This window comes from Heterodontus francisci, chromosome 9 (assembly GCF_036365525.1).
Source record: "Heterodontus francisci isolate sHetFra1 chromosome 9, sHetFra1.hap1, whole genome shotgun sequence".
NCBI lineage: Eukaryota > Metazoa > Chordata > Chondrichthyes > Heterodontiformes > Heterodontidae > Heterodontus > Heterodontus francisci.
Window position 1 is genome coordinate 109,993,670 of NC_090379.1, and position 14,364 is coordinate 110,008,033.

Here is a 14,364-nt window from a genome sequence, read left to right on the forward strand (position 1 = left end):
CAGTGTGTACCATCTACAAGATGCACTGCAGCAATGCACCAAGGCTCCTTAGACAGCACCTTCTAAACCCGCGACCTCTACCAACTAGAAGGACAAGGGCAGCAAATACATGGGAACACCACCACCTGAAAGTTCCCCTCCAAGTCACACACCATCCTGGCTTGGAACTATATCGCCGTTCCTTCACTGTGGCTGGGTCAAATTTCTGGAACTCCCTTCCGAACAGCACTGTGAGTGTACCTACCCCAAATGGACTGCAGCGGTTCAAGAAGGCAGCTCACCACCACCTTCTCAAGGGCAATTAAGGATGGACAATAAATGCTGGCCTGGCCAGCGTTGCCACATCCCATGAATGAATTAAAAAAAAGCTTCATCAAAGACATGTGTTTTAAAGAGGGTCCATGTCATTATCACTTGCAGATTACATTATCCAGATATTTCCCCAGCCAGGTTCCCATCCTCCACGTTGTACAAACTTCAGCTTATTGGAAAACTACAGCCCAGATCCTAACAAACACCTAGTATCTCACACCTATCAGCCCTGTCCCTGTTGACGTACATTGGCCTCTGATCCTCCCATGGCTTTTGACTATCCATTGCCTTAAATTTAAAATAATCATACCCATGTTTAAATGTCTTTGCAGCTTCCCTTGTTCCTATCTTTGTAACCTCACATCTTCCACTTCATCCCAGAATTGTCTGTTTCTCTGGACCCTTCCCCCCTTGGTGAGCACAGTGGCACACTCACCTCCATCCTGCTGCGTGTCCTATTCCATTCCCTCAGTCTATCTTCTCAGGTACACTCCATCATATCGCTCCTCACTGTCACTTACCTTGCAGATGCACTATTACTTGTCTTTCTGTGCATTTCCTCACATCCCCATCTATCCATTTACCACTGCCACTCACTCTTACTCTTATATAAAGTCACGCCTCTCCCTGATAGTCACCCTCACCAAATGTGCTTCATCCATCAGATAAGCACATGTTATAACACTCACTCATAAATCTCTTCTTTTCCTCCTTGTAGGAAAAGAGAGCGCAGAACACTGAGGAGAGAGAGAGAGCGAGCGGGGGCCCTTTGCAGATCATGCAGTGCACAACCGCAGAGGAGGAGGTGTGGAAATAAGTGGATTTGCAATGCCCCTGGCTGTTGGAGATGGACAGACAGGCAGCTCTCAGCTACCTGGTCACACTCACATTTCATGCAGCACTCAATCATTTTCATTTGGTTTCAACAGCGGGTGAAATATGATCATCTTCATCATGATAACTGTCATTATTCATACCTTGCCAGGACTAACTCATTTCTTCTGTCTCCCACAGGGCCTTCACACATGTAACAGAAGAGCTGAGTCCTGCTCACGGATTACCATCATGGAACACATTCACACGACATACCGATTCAGGTACTCATACTTCAGTGGGAACAATCAGAGAGATAGTTGAGTTATAACCTGGAGTCTCACATTTGACAAGTGAACAAGAGCAGATGATGGAGGCAGGGCTGGCAGTGGAGCATCTGCATTGGAAGGTACAGCCTTCTCCAAGCTCTGCTCAGCTGGACAGAGATGCTGTACTCCTTGGGCCGTCGATGAACAGGAGAATTATTGGGCATCCGCAAACAATGTATGATGCAGTAACAGATTTTCAAAGTGATTGCAAAGAGATGAGAGCAGTCCACTTCAAGAATGAAGGTTGTGATGTTGTATTCTTCCATGGACAGAGTGTCCTCTCTAATAATTTCCCTACCACTGACGTAAGGCTCACCTGCCTATAATTTCCTGGATTATCCAGGCTTGGAGGGCCGAAGGGCCTATTCCTGTGCTGCAATTTTCTTTGTTCTTTGTTCTTTTATCCTTGCTACCATTCTTAAACAAAGGAGCAACATTAGCTATTCTCCAGTCCTCTGGGACCTCACCTGTAGCCAATGAAAATGCAAAGATTTCTGTCAAGGCCCCAGCAATTTCTTCCCTTGCCTCCCTCAGTATTCTCGGGTAGATCCCTTCATGCCCTGGGGACTTATCTACCTTAATGCTTTGCAAGACACCCAACACCTCCACCTTTTTGACAATGAGATGACTGATACTATCTGCAATCCCTTCCCTAGGCTCATCATCCACCAAGTCCTTCTCCTTGGTGAATACGGATGCAAAGTACTCATTCAGCACCTCACCCATTTCCTCTGGCTCCACGCATAGATTCCCATCTCTGTCCTTGAGTGGGCCAACCTTTTCCCTGGTTACCCTCTTGCTCTTTATATACCTATAAAAAGCCTTGGGATTTTCCTTAATCCTGTTTGCCAATGACTTCTTATAACCCCTTTTAGCCCTCCTGACTCCTTGCTTAAGTTCCTTCCTACTGTCTTTATATTCCTCAAGGGATTCGTCTGTTCCTCGCCTTCCAGCCCTTACAAATGCTTCCTTTTCCTTTTTGTCGAGGCTCACAATATCCCGCGTTATCCAAGGTTCCCGAAACTTGCCAAACTTATCTTTCTTCCTCACAGGAACATGCTGGTCCTGGATTCTAATCAACTGACGTTTGAAAGACTCCCACATGTCAGATGTTGATTTACCCTCAAACAGCCGCCTTCAATCAAAATTCTTCAGTTCCTGCCTAATATTGTTGTAATTAGCCTTCCCCCAATTTAGCACCTTCACCCGAGGACTACTCTTATCCTTATCCACAAGAACCTTAAAACTTATGGAATTATGGTCACTGTTCCCAAAATGCTCCCCTACTGAAACTTCGACCACCTGGCCGGGTTCATTCCCCAAAATCAGATCCAGTATGGCCCCATCCCTCGTTGGACTATTTACATATTGTTTCAAGAAGCCCTCCTGGATGCTCCTCACAAATTCTGCCCCATCCAAACCCCTAGCACTAAGTGAGTCCCAGTCAATATAGGGGAAGTTAAAATCACCCGCCACTACAAACCTGTTACCTTTACATCTTTCCAAAATCTATCTACATATCTGCTCCTCTACCTCCCACTGGCTGTTGGGAGGCCTGTAGTAAACCCCCAACATCGTGACTGCATCCTTCCTATTCCTGAACTCCACCCATATTGCCTCGCTGCATGACCCCTCCGAGGTGTCCTCCCGCAGTACAGCTGTGATATTCTCTTTAACCAGTAATGCAACTCCCCCACCCCTTTTACATCCACCTCTTTCCCGCCTGAAGTTTCTAAATCCTGGAACATTTAGCTGCCAATCCTGTCCTTCCCTCAACCAAGTCTCTGTAATAGCAACAGCATAATAGTTCCAAGTACTAATCCAAGCTCTAAATTCATCTGCCTTACCTGTTATACTTCTTGCATTGAAACAAATGCACTTCAGACCACCAGTCCCGCTGTTCTCCGCAACATCTCCCTGCCTGCTCTTCCTCTTAGTCTTACTGGCCTTATTTACCAGTTCCCCTTCATTTATTTCACTTGCTGTCCTGCTGCTCTGGTTCCCACCCCCTGCCACACTAGTTTAAACCCTCCTGAGTGACGCTAGCAAACCTCACAGCCAGGATATTTGTGCCCCTCCAGTTTAGATGCAAACCGTCCTTCTTGCACAAGTGCCATCTGTCCCTGAAGAGATCCCAATGGTCCAGATATCTGAAACCCTCCCTTCTACACCAGCTGTTCAGCCACGTGTTTAGCTGCACTATCTTCCTATTTCTAGCCTCACTGGCACGTGGCACAGGGAGTAATCCCGAGATTACAACCCTTGAGGTCCTGTTTTTTAACTTTCTACCTAACTCCCTAAACTCCCCCTGCAGGACCTCATCACTCTTCCTGCCTATGTCGTTGGTACCGATGTGTACCACAACCTCTGGCTGTTCACCCTCCCCCTTCTGAATTGCGCCTGTGCGTCCAGAGACATCCTTGACACTGGCACCAGGGAGGCAACATACCATCCTGGAGTCTCTTTCACGTCCGCAGAAGTGCCTATCTGTGCCCCTGACTATAGAGTCCCCTGTAACTATTGCTCTTCTGTGCTTTGTCCCTCCCTGCTGAACAACAGTTCCAGCCATGGTGCCACTGCTCTGGCTGCTGCTGTTTTCCCCTGATAGGCCATCCCCCCCAACAGTATCCAAAACGGTATACTTGTTAGAGAGGGGGATAGCCACAGTGGTTTCCTGCACTGACTGCCTGCCCCTTCTAGCGGTCACCCATCTATCTGCCTGCACCTTGGGTGTACCCACTTCTTGAAAACTCCTGTCTATGACACTTTCTGCCACTTGCATGCTCCTAAGTGCATCCAGTTGCCGCTCCAACCGATCCATGCGATCTGTGAGGAGCTGCAACTGGGTACACTTCCTGCAGATGTAGTCGTACGGAACGCTGGAAGCGTCACGGACTTCCCACATCTCACAGGTGAAGCACTTCACCCTCTAACTGACATTTCTAGCACTAATTAGTTAATTAATATAAAATAAATAAATACTTATTAAATCCTTACTAAATTGTGAAAATTAACTATATGGTCCCTAGTGCTAGATTTCCACTATGAATATTAAATGCTAACTATATACAGTAATCTCCTCCCTCTGGTTTAGTTACTCTACTTATTAATTAGTTAATTAGGGTTTTAATCAATTTTTACCAATGTTTTATTTTCAAATTCAGTACAAATTCCCTACCAGCCAATCAGGTCACAGCTTTCCTGTGATGTCATGTCCTCAATCCTCATGTCCACAATCTTTGTGTGGTAGCTGCAGGACCATGAGGCAGAGAAATATTATGGAACTGAATAGACTAGGACCACTTTTACAGTGTGAAATGTTCTGGCTGTACTTCCCATTGATGTTCCAGTGAGTTTATGGAACATTTTCACCTTGGTTTTTATTTTTCTGCCAGTGTTATTGAGATGAGACTTGTGATATATTCAGGTGGCACTAACAGATAAGATGGACACCAAGCATGGCTGTTTCAGGGAAGTGTTTATTTGGATCATGGCGTTTTCACACCATTAACTAATCACAGCATTAGCGTATTACATTTCCCCTTTCAAAAGAAAAGTGTTTGTTTCTGCAGTGAATTACATTTCCAAATCAATATCCAAATTAATAACCGACTTACAAAGTTTTGCTGATCTCCTTACAGGTTTGGGTGCTGAGTCAGGTTTTCCCTGTTTGGTTCAGGTTCAGAACTTAGAGAAGATCTTGTCCCTTTCTCAAAAGTTGGTATATCAGGCACTGAAGTCTGAATTGGTTCAAAATCTGTTATGAGCTCGTGATCAAGTGGATTGTACTCATGCTTTGGGTCATCCCTTACCGGGATGATGTGATCTAGATGGAGGCCAATTATCTGTACTTTTTTGGCAGCGGATCTCAATTCTACCCCGATATTGCAGCCAATTTGTTTAGTTTATTTGGAGTTAAAGCTATCATGTCACGAAGGGACACATTCTCGTTTTCCAGAAACTCTGCTGCAACTGCTAATGCCATTCTGATGCTACAGACTGTATCTTATTACACAAGAAACCTGGTTCCTTTTATGGTTTTGCAATTGGCTTTAGATTTGGATTCCAACAATCGATCACCCCAATTAATATGATTCCAAACACAAGCCCCCCAATTATTCTGATTCAGATCCCAAACAAGACACCCAATTAAGTCTGTTATGACCGAGGTGGGATCAATGCACTGTTAATTCTATCCCATGTCTCCACAGGTTGCTGCATATTATTAAAGTATTCACACCCAACCGGAAAACAGCCAAATTAAACACACTCGTAAGATCCAGAATAAAACAGACCAAACCAGGTATCTTGAGACAACAAATTAAGTATTTATTCAACACTAAATATGAAACACTATCAAGATAAACCGTATAACTTATTATTTTAATCCAACTCCCCCATTCACAGACGTACATTCAAAACTAACACTTAACCCATTTTAAAAGTGGTATTTTATTAAAATAAATAGCTGTTTCTTAAGAATAAATAAATGAGTCTTTGTGAATTATGTTCCTGATGGATGAGGTATCCGAATGTGAAAATAATTAAAGGCCACTCGAAATTTCCATGCAGATTTGATGAAATAGTCTGTTCTTGATTGGCACTCAAAACGTTTCGGCTATAGCAGGCATCAAACAGCTCTTTCAACGATGAGCACAGCAATAGGTCAACTTGAATTTCAAAATCGACAGTATCTCAGTCAAAACTTTATTCCAAAACACAAATGGTTTCTTCAAGAAGAAGGCATTTTTTTCTTCTTGGAGAATTTCTGCTGAGAGACAGAATGAATAGCTATTTTCTTCAGTAGCACACCTCGCTGGAGAGTCTCTCAAAACTAACTGGTTCAGAACTTTTTTTTGCCAGTTTTACACACACTCAAATTGAAACATTGTACCATGTGACTTCTGTCTCCTGCTGTGGCCTCGGGACAGGTGCAGCTGGCACCCTGTGCTCAGTCCTACAAGCACACTGTTTTCAAACAGACTCTTAAAGGCACACACTGTTTTTAATTTGAGGGGACAATAAATGCAAGTCCTTGACTTGTGACATCCAAGCATTTTGGGTGGGGGTCATGATAAGTCAACTTTTGCAGAAGCAAACGTTGTCTGCGATTTAATCCTAGGCAGACGGGAGCTGCCCACCAACTGAAAAGTCAGTGACGAGACTGCTTTCACCTGGCCTGGGGATCGATCTGTATTTTGTGGGTCACTGGGCTTTAATTGGTCTGGGTCAGGACTTCCACCTGCTTCAGATAGGTAGTCCAGCCTAATAGACCTGCCAGCCAATCAGTGGGCCAGCATCTCTTAGTCCCAGCAGTGACACCGGGAGTGGTGGCCAATGCTGGGACTGCACCTAGCATCGCGAAGATATTGGGGATCGCAAACTGCAGGTACATTTTTGTTGCCTTGCCAGGATGATGGGTTGGGCCACAATGAGGCAAGGTGTTCGACTGGAGAACAGAGGGTGTGTTGGGTGTTGGGGTTGGTTCGGGCTTCGGGGGCGGCCCTCCATCAGCACAGGGTGCCTGATCATGAGCCCGCCCCCCCACCCCAGGACGTCAGAGAGCTGCCTCACTTTAGTAGGCAGCTTTTCTCTGGTGTAGCCGCCCGACCAGCCGTGGGTGAAATCCCCGTGGAGGCAGGCGGAGGCTCTTAAGTGGCCATTAAGTGGCCACTTAAGGGTCTTGACTGGCTTGGGGCGGACAGGCCATTTTTCGCATCCGCCATCCTGCGTAAAATGGCAGTGGAGGCGGGAGCAAATTGGGAAGGGCCCCCTGAGCCCACCGCTCCATTTTATGGCCCCCCCCCCCACCCCCACCCGCCATCTTTCCGCTCTTTGGGGAGGGGGGGGGCGTAAAATTCTGGCCGTTCAATATGAGTTATTTCCTGCTTCTGCTATTGTTCAGATGGAACTGCAACATAACTGTATTGTTTGGACTGAGGTGGAGGTGCCACATCTGGAAATAATATTCAAGTTGGCCCAGGTCACTTCAGATCTTCCTACTTGCTTCCTGTAGTGTTGCCGTCGGCATCAGCAGTGCCACATCACCGAATGGACGAACTTACAGAACAATAGGACAACATTGAGTGAACTGCAGCAGTAATGTATTGGTTATAAAGCACTTTGGAATGTCCTGAGGGTATGAAAGGTGCTGTCGGAAACTAAGGTGATAAAAAGAAAGTCAAATGGTTTTCTCCCAAGGATTATATCTTGTGAATTTTTTTTTATTTTAGTGATACAGCACTGAAACAGGCCCTTCGGCCCACCAAGTCTGTGCCGACTAACAACCACCCATTTATACTAACCCTACATTAATCCCATATTCCCTATTTACAATGGCCAATTTACTTATCAACTGCAAGCCTTTGGCTGTGGGAAGAAACCGCAGCACTCTGTGAAAACCCACGTGGTCAGAGGGAGAACTTGCAAACTCCACACAGGCAGTACCCAGAATCGAGCCTGGGTCCCTGGAGCTGTGAGGCTGCAGTGCTAACCACTGCGCCACTGCGCTGCCCAAATGAACCACCATGGAAGGATATTGAGGTAAACGGTTTAAATAGAAAAGAGATAATGAGATAACTTTCTGAAGAGAGAACAGTTTGAGGGATATAGAGAATGCGTGATAGGTGGGACTGATCTATCAGAAACAGATGGGTGATCAGGGCTTGTCAGATTAAAACTTGGATTTGGCCTATTTTCAGTCATGGGAATTGCAATGCAGGATTATCCCATCCCCGGGTGAGTTGAGGAAGGCAGCAAACAATCATCAACATGATTTCAGTGTGCAGCCCAGCATGAAGCACCCTCTGACTGGCTGCATTTTCAGCAGGGGCACAATAGCGTGTGTGGCTAACACAATGTACAGCGAGCCTGCACTTCTTAAAGGCACCCTTCCCCCCCTTCAAGAGGAGGTGTATTCAGGCTACAGCAGTCACTGGAACAGTCTCATAAAGTCTCTGATAGACGGAAGGAAATGGCACATGCAGTAACAGGCCAGAGAGAGATGGCTCCCAGGGTTCTCAGATGTGGGTCTGGAGGCTTGAGAGAGGCACTGTTTTCATTGGGGGATGGACCATTGTGACATACTGCCAATGGAAAATGATTTTCAGGGGCTTTTTAAATTTTGCTGAAAGTGCACGGTATCCATGGGCCATCAGAGCCCCAGTAGGTATATGAAGGCAGCAAGCCAGACGGAGGTGACTGATTGATTTACTCAGCGGCCATCGAGTGAGCCGGTGGGCCTTGGAATGGAAGTTTGAGCAGCGCGGGCATCGAATAACACTGTCAGGTGCAGGGGTTGAGTTGCCAGCATAGTAGGGTGGGGGGAGCTGCCAGAGTGCCATCTTAGAACTGACACTTTTGTGCTTCAAATGGGGAAAAGGGGGGGAGTGTGGTATGTGCTGGGTTCAGGAGGTACCTGGATAATAGACCCTGTCAACTGAGAATGCCCACCAGCCATGTGCATTGTGCACTCAGGAGGTGGAATCTCTGGTGAGGAGGAGTAGCAGACAGGATGAAAGCTGCAGCCACAGGCAGTGGAGAGTAGCACCTTCAGGGAGGGAGGAAGGAGAAAGGCACAAAGGGGACATCGAGTAGCCTTTGCACACAGGAGAAGGTACACTGCAGGGAGGGTCTATCGTTGGAGGATGAGCTACCGTCAGATGTCCGAGCAGCAGTGTCACCGAAGACTGCACCCGTCTCCAGGCAGGCTGTCACAGACCTGTGTGCCATGATGGCGGACGAGCTGAGCCCACTGCTGGTGGTAGCTACCGGATGCTAGTGGTGCTAAAGGTCACTATGGCGCTAAACCTCTACGCCTTGGATTCATTCCAGGGACCTACTGGAGGCATCTGTGGGGTCTGTGGATCTGTGGCGCATCAGTGCATCAAGGTGGTGACCTGTTCAATAGGCTGGGCCAATACACCCATTGTCGCACTGATCTGAATAGTCAGACTGAGAGAACCACTGGGATCGGGGCTATCGCTACATTTCCTAAGGTGCAGGATGTGATCAACTGCACTTATGTGGCCATCAATGTCTCCCACAGACCAGCCAGTGGCTTTTGTCAACAGGAAGGGATTCCACTAGCTAAACTTGTAACTGATCTGCAACCACCACAACCAGATCCTGCAGGTGCGTGCACGGTTCCCGGGAAGCAGCCATGATGCCTGCAAACTAAGACAATCCCAGGTGCCAGTCATTTTCTCACTCCCGTGTGCTTCCAAGGATAGATTCTGGGCGACAAGGGCTACCCATAAAATAGATGGCTACTTACTCCTGTGACGATCCAAAGCACAGGTGCAGAGGAGAAATACAATGGAAGCCACCGGGAACCCGAGTGACCATTGAGCAGGCCATTGGTCCACTGAAGATGTGACTCAGGTTCCTGGATCGATTTGGTGGTGCCTTTCAATATGTCCCAGCGAGGCTCTCACATATTGTGGGGATTTGCTGTGTGCAACACAACCCGACACTACAGAGCTGAGATCAATTAAATAATGAGGATATAATGGAGCACGATGCCTCCTCAGATGATGAGGATGTGCAGGAAGCTGATGACCAGGCGATGCATCATGAAGGACCCTGGACACCGCAGGAAAGGCGCCAGGAGATAGACGCAAGGGAGGCTCGGAAAACACGAATACAGGAACGTTGTGGATGACCCTTGCTACCCAATGCTTCCATTCAAATAAAGCTTCATCTTTCTGCTGCACTTCATTTGACAACCCATTATCCTGCTCCCATTGACACCTCAATTTCTGAAAGGGGGAAGTTGAAGACCACACACAGTGTGGTCCCTCCCAACCAACACTTGGGATGATCCAGGGTACTCCTAAAGTCCAGGATTGCCACAAGTAATGGAAAGGAGATACTAGCTGAATGCAGTACTGTTATTGCACATAAAACCAGACGGAAACAGTAAATCTTTAACAATGCTCTCACCTGTGAATCCCAAGTGCAGCTGGTGGCTTTTTTTTAACTCTCTTGCACGTGCTGCTACGAGGTGCGCCTCCTGTGCGTGGAGCTGAGGTGAAGTCAGGCTGATGAGCTTGTTGCTCCTTGGTTTGGGATGTCCTTGGTGGCTGTCCTCTGGTCTGCGCACATTCCTCCAGCATCCACGGAGTAATCTGCTGGATCTGTCTCCCCATGAGACTCTCCACTCACTCTCATGCAGCCAAGAGGGAAATGGCAGCACTCCTGGCCTGGATTGTCTCCTCCACTGTCTGAGCCAGGATGCGCATACCCTCTGGAATCTCCGCCAGATCTGCAGACATCTCACACAGTCATCCAGCATCTGTCACATTAGTGACAACTCCAGAGGCACATCATCAGCCTGGTGCTCAGCATCATCCTGGCTTCCCACACTCCTCCAAGTATCAGTGACCTTGGCTGTCACAGCCGCAATCAGTTCTCATGTGTCTGTGGTGATCTCACCAGATTGTGACTCTGAATATAAATGCAAATGGATACCCACCGTCATGAGACTATCTGCTCTGGTGGAGGGTGTTGGAAAATGATGTGATGGTGCATCCTCTGAGGATCTCTCCTCCTCCTCAGCGGTGGGTGGCTGTCTCCTGGTCACAGTGATTCTCTGCTCTTGATAATGACCTGCATAAGAGCGAAAATAGTTTAAATGGTTCTGCGCTTCCCACCGGGTCCTGACAACTGCAACTAGAGTGGGTCCTGATAACTGCAACTAGAGTGCAAATCCACATGTCCAGTGCAGGACATTGGAGAATCATGTCTTGCGGCAGACAAAGGCAAAGAAATGTAGAGTGACAGTATGAGAAGAGACTGGCAGCTAACATAACCGAGCATCAAAAGTCTTCTCTAGGCATTAAATAGTATAAGGGTGATAAATGGAGGGGTGGGGCTGATTGGGGATCTAAAATTGGATTTACACATGGAGGCAGGGGCATGGTTGAGGTATTAAATGAGTACTTTGCATCTGTCTTCATCAAGGAAGGTGGTAGTTGAGACACTGGGCTGGATTTTACAGACACCTGACGTTCGGGTTACGGCAGGGGACTCCAGCAGATGCCTACCATAGGCCTCGACACTGGGAAGGCGTGGCCCAATATTGTTGGTGCTGGTGAGGCCTTGTGACACCACCCCCCCCCCCCCCCCCCCACCGCTCGGCAATGGGAGACAAATTATAATATGTTAATTTATTTAAATCAATGCATTTGGGACTTACCCGCTCCCGCCGTCCATTCCAGTGCCATATTGGTGTCCTATACCTTCGGATACCTGTCCGGGGATCCGATGCAGGACACTGTTGGGGAGGTAGAGCAGATAACCATCTTAGTGCAGGAGGTGGGGGAATGGGGTCAAATGCCTCTGATTGGTGTCGGGAAAGGTGGGAAGGGGTAAAGTGTATAATCTACGAACTGTGGGCGGGGGGGGTGGGGTGGGTGGAGAAAGGTCAAGTGCACAACGTAAGCATTTTGGTGGGGAGAGGGCAAGGGATGAATTACATGGTTATTGCGGCAGGGTTTGAGAGGGGTTAGACACATCCATTTCATTTTGTTGAACCCATTTTAATTAACTATACGTTTAAAAATGTAAATGAAATGTAAGGGCTTGAAGCCTGCGCAGTGAAGCCTGATGCCATTGTCATGGATGGGCCGCCTGCCCCCTCCACATCATCAGGGTCAGTGGGGCGGAGTTGGGATGCAGTCCAGTCATTGAATGAGCCGCTGCGTCTAATATCATGGTGGCTCCATGAAGTGCGGCCCGCACATTTAAGGCTGCCACAATGTAAAATCCAGCCTGCTGTATGGAGTCAAAATTGATCAAGAGTAGGTATTAGATAGGCTGGCTGTACTGACAGTTGATAAGTCACCAGGACCAGATGAGATACATCCAGGGAGACTGAGGGAATTACATATGGAAATTGCAGAGGCACTGCCCATAATCTTTCAATCCTCCTTAGATACAAGGGTGGTGCCAGAGGACTGGAGAATTGCAAAAGTTTCACCCTTGTTCAAAAAAGTGTATAAGGACAAGCTCAGCAACTACAGTGCAGTCAGTTTAACCTCGGTGGTGTGAAAGCTTTTGCAAATGATACTTTGGGGCAAAATTAATAATTACTTGGACAGATGCACATTATTTAAGGCAAAACAACAGGATTTGTTAATGGAAAATCATGTTTTACTTGAGTTTTTTAATGTGTTAACAGAGAGGGTTGATGAGGGTAATGCAGTTGATGTGGTATACATGAACTTTCAAAAGGCATTTGATAAAGTGCCACATAACAGGCTTGTTAGCAAATTTAGAGCCCATGGAATAAAAGGGACAGTGGCAGCATGGATATGAAGTTGACTCAGTAATAGGAAACAGAGTAGTTGTGACCACAACAAAAACAAGAAATGCTGGATTCACTCAGCAGGTCTGGCAGCATCTGTGGAAAGAGAAGCAGAGTTAAGGTTTCGGGTCAGTGACCCTTCTTCGGAACCGGTTGTGACCAGTTGTTTATCGGACTGGAGGAAGATATATCGAGGGGTTCCCCAGGAGTTGGTTTCGGGGCTCCTGCTTCTCTTGATACATATTAATAACCTAGACTTGGGTGCACAGGGCACAATTTTAAAATTTGCAATGACACAAAACTTGGAACTATTGTGAACTGAAAGGAGGGTAGTGATAAACTTCAAGAGGACATAGTCAGAATGGTGGAATGGGCAGACAATGGATAAATAGGCTGGAAGGTATAGCTGTAAATGAACAGTGGGAAACATTTAAAGAAACAATTCAAAGGGTTCAACAAAAGTACATTCTGTTCATAAGCAAAAACTCGTCAAGAAAGACCCATCCGTGCCTCACTCAGACTACAGGAAAAGGCTTACCATGTTGCAAAAATAGTAGCAAGTCTGAGAATTGGCAGTGTTTTAGAAACCAGCAGATGACTGTCAAAAAGTTGATAAATAGGGGAAAATAGAATATGAGAGTAAACTAGCCAGCAATATAAAAACAGATTGTAAGAGCTCTTCAAAGTATTTAAAAAAGAAGAGTAGTTCAAGTAAACATTGGTCCCTTAGAAGCAGATACCAGAGAAATTATCATGGGGAATGATGAAATGGCAGAGGCTTTGAACAAATATTTTGTGTCTGTCCTCACAGTAGAAGACACAAGCTCCATCTAGAAATAGGCAGTAACATATGGGCTACAAAGAATCAAAACATTAAGGAAATTGATATCAGACGAGGAAAGTATTGGAGAAAGTTGAGGGGCGAAAATCAGACAAGTCCCCGGGACTAGATTACCTACACCCAACGGCTCAAAAAGAGGTAGCTGCAGAGATAATGGATCCACTGGCTATTATTTTCCAGAATTCCTTAGATACAGGAATGGTTCCAGTCGATTGGAAGTTGGCAAATGTTACACCACTTTTGGAAAAAGAAGGTACAGAGAAAACAAGGAGCTACAGGTCAGTTAGTCCAGCATCAGTCATTGGGAAGATGCTGCAAACTATTATTAAAGAAGTCTTTATATTGCATTTCGAAAAGTATAGTGTGATTAGAACAAGTCAGCATGGTTTTCCCAAAGGGAGATCCTGAATGGCAGATGTATTAGAGTTTTTTTGAGGATGTAAATAGTTGGATCGATCGTCCATCAGTGCAGCACAGCAAGCTGATCCAGAGATATACTAAATAGAAAAGATGGATCTGGCAGAAGTTGAATATGGTAAATGGAGTTTGAGGAGAAAATGGAGACCGCCTCACAGACCACGGATGAAGACTGGGCAGTTATTGAACAGATAGTGGCACCACCTAAATTTCACCAGGGATTATCAAGGTTTAGAGTTTTGAGAGATACAGCACTGAAACAGGCCCTTCGGCCCACCAAGTCTGTGCCGACCATCAACCACCCATTTATACTAATCCTACACTAACCCCATGTTCCTGCCACA